Raw genomic sequence first — 7,470 nt, 5'->3', positions numbered from 1 at the left:
AGCACAATTTATTTCCAATTTCTTTTTAGTCATAAAAGTATGGCTTTAAGTAATCCGTCAGCCAGGGTGTGGTTGGGAGGACTTAGATGATACATTCCAGAACCAAAAATCTCCAAAGAGAGAAAGCTGAAACAAAGGATTACTTTCCAACACATCCCTTGGGAACTTCAACCCTCTCCAATAACTCACCTTATTTCACAGCAGCTCGCCCCCCAAATAACTCAAACACGTTCCCGAGAAATCAGATTCTGAATTGGTTCCCAAGAAGAAGAAGGAGGGACCAGTGGGATGGCTCCACAAGGAAAAGGGCTTTCCGCCCTAGCTTGACCACCTACATTTGGTCTCTGCAAGCCAGACATCACAAGCGCAGAAGGACTTCCTGCAAGTTGTCCTCTGATCTACACACACACACACACACACACACACACACACACACACACACACACACACACACACACACACACACACACACACACACACATACACACACATACACACACATACACACACATACACACACATACACACACATACACACACATACACACACATACACACACACACACATACACACACACACACACACACACACACACACATCAGCAATCTATCCTCTAAGGTTCAGTCTATGTGGCCAGACTACACACACACACACACACACACACACACACACACACACAGAGAGAGAGAGAGAGAGAGAGAGAGAGAGAGAGAGAGAGAGAGAGAGGTGGTATTATGTTCCCCACAATATTGTGCACCCTAATAAATTTATCTGGGGTCAGAGAACAGACAGCCACTAGAACAAAGCCAGAAATGGTGGCTAGAAAATGGGTCAGAGCAAGCCATAGCAGAAGTTGGGCAGTGGTGGTGCACACCTTTAATCCCAGCACTTGGGAGGCAGAGCTAGGTGGATCTCTGAGTTCAAGGCCACTTTAGAAACAGCTAGGCATAGTGACACAGCCTTTAATCCCAGAAATACATCCTTTAATCCCAGGGAGTGATAGCAGAAAGCAGAAAGATGTTTAAGGCCTGAGGACCAGGAACTAAATTAGTTAAACATTTGGCTGGTTTAGCATTCAGGCTTTGGAGCAACACAGTTCAGCTGAGATTCATGTGGAGGAGGACTCAGAGGCTTCCAGCCTGAGGAAACAGGATCACCTGAGGAACTAGCAAGGTGAGATAGCTGTGGCTTGTTCTGCTTCTCTGATCTTCTGGCATTCACTCCAATAACTTGCCTCAGGTTTCTTCTTATTAACAAGTATCTTTAAGATTCCTACTATGAAAGAGAGAGAGAGACAGAGACAGAGACAGAGACAGAGACAGAGACAGACCAATAAAAAGACAGAGATAGAGAAAGACAGATATAAAGACAGAGACAGAGAGACAGAAATGGAGAGAGACAAAGAAATAAATATACAAATATACAATGAATTAATAAATATAATAAAAATTTGAAAATGATAAGATGGTTATTGGTGTAATTATTAAGGCCACTCCATGTAGTTAAAAGGGAGGTTTATTTTGTGGGCTAACTTACAAATGAAGGGGTAGGTTGCAGGGTCTGGCAAAGGTATAGCGCAGTCTGGCGGTGTTCTCTGGAGAACTCTGCTCAGTCTACCTCCAGCGTCCAGAGTCCGGGAACCAAGAGAGAGACCTCTTCCTGATCCTTAGTCTTCTGCTTCCTCCTCTGCCCTGCCTTGTGGGCGTGACCATTACTGAAGTCTCAATGGGGGTTGGAACTTCCAGGCCAATGCTGGGATGGCTACCCACTACAGATGGTGGCTGTTGTGGTGGGCCTGAAGTTGGGTAGTTGTGGAAAGGAGCAAAGGCCAGAGGAGGATGGAACCAAATGAGGAGGTGGAAGCCAACTTTCCAGGTGGCTATACATATGGCTTCACTACTGAGCATCTGGCTGCAGAGGCCATGGTAGCTGACATGTATGCTGTGGGTATTGCTCTGTATAAATAAAATGCTGATTGACCAGTAGCCAGGCAGGAAGTATAGGCGGGACAAAAGGAAGAGAATTCTGGGAAGTGGAAGGCTGAGTCAGGAAATGCTGCCAGCATGAGTAGTGAGATGTACAGATACTGGTAAGTCATGAGCCATTTTTTAATAAAAATGGGTTAATTTAAGATATAAGAACTAGATAACAAGAATCCTTCCATGGCCATACAGTTTATAAATAACATAAGCATCTGTGTGTTTACTTGGATCTCAGTGGCTGTAGGCCCAGGCAAGGGTGGAGATAACCCCGGCTACACATGTACCCCTGGCTGATATTTGATTCCCATACTACATCTGCTGCAGAACTGGGTGTGAGTGCCTATTTGGTCAAGTACCCACCATCTCAAGTTATTTGCTATGGAGAGGCAGGTTCATTCAATTCTGAACCCAGTGGCTGGATTGTGGCCCATGGCACGATTACACCCCCAAATCAGAAGATGTACAAGGCCTGCAGGGAGCCTAGAAGGCTCTGAAGACCAGTGAGTGGTCCATCACACCAGGTCCGATGCACCATCATGCCATTACCTGCCATATGCTCTCCAAAAGGAGGAGGATACACCTGCCTTCCAGCTTCAAGCTGGATCATTCTTGGGCTGGTATGCCCAGCTACAGTTGACAGAATCTTCAGGTTGCCAATGTGAGCCCATGGCACAAGAAGCATGGATGCCAGGTCATAAGTGTTCACACCTAGGACTTTATGAACCACTTTGGTAAACTGGAGGCAGATTCCACCATTGATACTGCAGGCATTGAATGCTTCCTCACTTGTAAATCTGATGTCTATACCCACCTTGGCATCTACCGAGCCAACCTCTGGCCCCTTTGTCTCACTCTTCATGAGGTCCATTTCCAGCTTGGAGCAATATCCATGGCTTTCCACATGTGGTCACCGTAGCATCAAAGGGCAGATAAAGGTAGCTAGTAAAGGAGGTCAAACAAAGGAGCTCTAGCAAGGGAGCTACTGGAAAGAACAAATATGGGGTTCAATAATAACCCCTACCAAGTCCATCTTGATGGGATTAATAGTTACCTTGATGTTTTCTAGAAAAAGGAAACAAAGGAGTATATTGGCCCTTGCACAGTACAGATAACCCTGGTTAGAACATGGATTTGATTGATATTGTCTCAGTTCTAGTTCTTCTTGGTGATGCTTCTGTTCCTGAAGGATGAAATCTGGTTTCAGTGACATGATTACACCTGTTCCAGGATACAGCTTCAACATTATGGAAGAGGTCCTTATTTGGAAGGTAATTCCATTTAAGATGGTCTGTCCTGAGGGCTCCCTGTTGCTTGTGGTAGTTTTGATCCTTTGTCATACAGATGCTTATCAATGAATCCTGTTGTAGCTGGAGAGTTTCGCTGCTTGGATAGAAGCATAGAACCACTTCCTATGGTTTCTGCAATTTAATGCAACAATATAAGAGAGTAACTCCAGAGGGAAAAAATGTTAGAGACAAAAGAGAGCCAAAGAGAGGCCACATGAAGCTATTTCAACCAGTGACTAGTACTCTCCTTCATGCTTTCCTACTTGTAGGTCTTAGATATGGAGAGTTGAGCTTATCTAGTTAGGAGGCTTGTTGGGTTTGAGCTTGGGTATGCTATATCCTTGCTTGGGTACCATAGATTTAAACTTTCTCAGGATATATGTTTAGGTATGGCAGCTTGTTTTTCAGAGGACTTTCCCTTTGCATCTTCTCACCTTCTTTATTTAGGTAATCTCTGTGAATAAGGTAACTCTTTGAGCTGATATATCATTTCTCTGTGCATTTATCTCTCTCCCCTTAGATTTTAGGCTTTTTGATTGTCCTACTCAGCTCTTGGGTGGATTCCAAAATAGTTGATAACTTGTTGTTCATCTAGACTCACATTATGACAGCCACTTAATTTATCAATGTGCATATTTGAAATCACCCAATAGGTAAAGAAAAATAAAAACTAGTTGTAATTTAGTCATAATAGATAAATAATATTTTCTTCTATCATTATCATATCTGAAGGTGCAATCAATATTGGAAAATAAATGAATCAGGAATCAAGTCATTTTATTCCTAGAGTGAGTCATTTGTGGGTGTGAGAACTCAAGGCTTCATCAATTTGTTGACTAAAATTAGATGAGGTGACATTTTTTGGTTATTTGTAGACTGTTTGGCAGGAAGATTCCCCTGCCACAGAGTTTGATCAAACATTCACTTGTAATTGAGGCACAGTTCTTATGACATGGGTAATATGAGAAAGTATCGAGTTTGTTTCTACACATTTCCTGTTCTTATTTGAGGCTGTATTAATGATTATGTAATTTTTAATATAATATTGTCATTTTATGACAGTTGGTGTGCTCAACTTTTTTCAATCTGCCATTTCTTGTATTCCTAATATACTGTGGGATATTTCATTCTGGATTTAAGGGACAAGACCTGATGTTTTAACAAAAATGTTTGATGTAACACTAAGAAGAGATATAAGTAATGCTAACCTATTCATAAAATCATCTTGTCTCAGCATTCCTACCTGTGAGATAGACTTTTGTATCCCAACCATTAGTATTTTCCCTTCTTTGATCAGCTTCCAGATTTGTGAACTTGTAAATTCCTATTCATTACAAATCACCCAGTCTATGGTATTCTGTTGTAGTGGCATAAAACAGATTAAGAAAGATATCTATTACATTAAGGATAATATGTAGTCTTATATCTCAGCCTCAATTTAGCTCCCATCAGCCAAAGAGACTAGAGTTTCAGAGACTGCATTGACCCGTCTCTCCTATAGGCTCATATAGGGTGTATCTATTCATTGAAAATCCATACTTATCTAATGTGTGCTTCTTTATTTATGTTCATGTGCTTCCTCCTGGGGGGACACTTCTTTCTCCATCGTTTGTACCTGCCTCATGATCTCCACTATCTTGACCTGCTGTGACATTTATTTCTTCTAATGCATTCTTTGACTCTTGATTTTACCCTATCTTACATAGTTCTCCAAAACATTTCATGGATCACACCTTTGCAAAATTACTCGATTCCCTAAAGGGAGAACGCTGATGGTCTTCTTGTTTTCCCAGGCTCCCTTGCATGGCGTCAGACTTAGAGCAAGCACGTGACAATACAGTTTGCATTTCCTTACCACAGGGAGAGAGTCAAGAGAAAGTTTGACGCTTGGTATTAAGTGTGGTTATTCTCTGAATATCTGTGTTCTTCAAAACCGATTGAAATGTAATTGGCACTGTAACAACATTAAGAGACTGGACATTTCTGCATGGTGATTTGGTCAGGGAGGCTCTACTCTCATGGATGAGCTAATAGTACTACCCTGGAATGCTTCCTTCTTTTCCTCCTCCCCACACTCCTTCCTCAGCCTATCCCACCAAATGGTGTGACAAGCAAGGTGACATGTTAGATGCCAGACCTTTGGTGTAATACTTGTCAGTTACAAGATGCGAGACTCTGAATTGTTCATTGTAAGTTGTCCAATCTGCAATATGTTGTTAATACATAGCTAAACAGAACAAGACAGGTACCAATTACCTATAAAGAAGGGAAGAACTTGCTGAGCGCCAGCCTTTGATTGTGAGTCAGTTGGCTGAAATTCCTCCAGCATTCTCCAGCTCTGACTCTGTGCTTCAGTCACCTGCCTGCCCTTCTCTTCGCCGGAAGGCGAGGTTGTCTCTGCACATTAGTGAGACCATTTCAATGCCTCTCCTCCCATCCCTCCCCTCTTTGTTGTTACAGACATTACACCTTGTCATGGAAGAGCTTCTACATGTTCATTTCTGTTTCCCATCTATCATCAGTTACCCTTTGATGTGACAGACACCTGTCCCGGTATACAGGTAGAGAGCAGAATCAGCTTCACTAAGGGTGCTTGCATTGCCAGGTTTCCAAAATGACTTGGTTGGCAACTCTGCTCTGCTCTTTGTTGCTAAGTATGACTCATAAGTGACATGATACACTGTTCAAAGTGACAAATGGGACATCTGGAGGAAAGCCCACCACACAGCTGTCGGTGTCATCTCAGTTTGGGGCATTCATGCGGTCACACCTACTGACACCTTATTATGCCCAGCTCTTCAACACTACCCTCTCTCTGTCTGGTTTATTGAATCATGTTTCAATCAGCAGATTGTTAGACACCGTGTCCCTGTGATGACACGAGATGATGACAGTGTTTGCCACTCTCCTGCTAGTGAACATATGTTGAATAATACAAGATGCGTGTAATGTAAATTGCTACATGACCTTGGGCTTCTGCATGTTGATGCTTGTTCCCAGTATGATTCTTCCAGGTTCAAAATTGCTGTCTGGGTACATGGAGCCACAGTTCTTGTGTTACTCCTAGCAACTGAGCACATAGCCCAAGACAATGAAGAATTTGAGGAAAACTGTCACTCAACAGTAGTATTCTATGTTTTGTGGGGTTTTGGGGGTGGGTTATTCTTTCTTTCTTTCTTTATAATTTTTTGGCCAGTGGCCTTTAGCACACACCTTCAATTTGAGTCTGAGATTTGCCTGGTCTGTATAGTGAGTTCCAGGATAGCAATGGCTACACAGAGACACTCTGACTCTAAATAAATAAATAAACAAACAAACAAATAAATAAATAGATCTAGATCCAGTGTATACTTGACCTCAAAGCGCTAGTCAGAATATGATCAAGTATGTTTTGACCAATAATGCCACAAATTCTTTTCAGATTATCACTGGCGCAAAGTTGTACAAAACAAATCAGAAGAAAACATAAAACCAACTAGTTGTAGCTACTGCTGTTAACACTTACTACTTTTTATCAAAAGATGGGAAATTTAACCAACTGAAAATCTGTGTGCCTATGTATTGAAAACAACAAATATTTCTGGTAAGAAATTTGGATGTTGGGTGGGGGTGGGAAACCAAGAAAAAAATAAATTTGAATATTTTACTTTTTAAACTGAACCACAATTAAAATATGACAACCTCCTTTGCTACTTTTAAAAGTCATTTCTTGTGCTATTTTAAATAAATGCCTAAAAATTCCTATTTAAAAAATTAGGTGCAATTAAAAATAGCTTCCCCTGAAGAAAATGTCGACAAACTAGCTCTTTGAAATCAATAACATATGGTGCTTCTGAGCAACTATATTTGTCAGCAAGTAACAGTAATTTATGAGTTTTATTAAAGCAATTTAAAATGTACTATTTTGGCACTGATATGCACATCATCTAGGAAATCTCAAGATTGGGGAAAAAATGATTGTCACTTTATAGTCTTGGGCTATGGATCACTCTGCTCTGCTGTGCTTTTAGCCATTGCTGTTATTTTTCTCCTTGGTGATGACCGGGAAGCCAGTAGAGCCAGTCCTTTATCTTAGCTATCGTCTGGTGAGGTCTGTGTTTCTATGCTACCCTCTTCCTTATGATGATCTCTCCTCTCTTCTCTTCTTCTCGCTTCTCCCATCCCTTATAGTCATTCTTCTTCTCGCCCATCCCCTCCCCTT

At 41.5% G+C, this 7,470-nt stretch overlaps 1 pseudogene; it reads left to right on the top strand.

Annotated features, from left to right (window-relative positions):
* The first annotated feature begins 1,818 nt into the window (after positions 1–1,818).
* Positions 1,819–2,899, top strand: LOC118597740 (annotated as a pseudogene).
* Positions 2,900–7,470: the final 4,571 nt, after the last annotated feature.

This window comes from Onychomys torridus, chromosome 17 (genome assembly GCF_903995425.1).
Source record: "Onychomys torridus chromosome 17, mOncTor1.1, whole genome shotgun sequence".
Lineage (NCBI taxonomy): Eukaryota > Metazoa > Chordata > Mammalia > Rodentia > Cricetidae > Onychomys > Onychomys torridus.
Note: the sequence above shows the minus strand (reverse complement) of the source record. Positions and strands in the feature narration are given on the sequence as shown.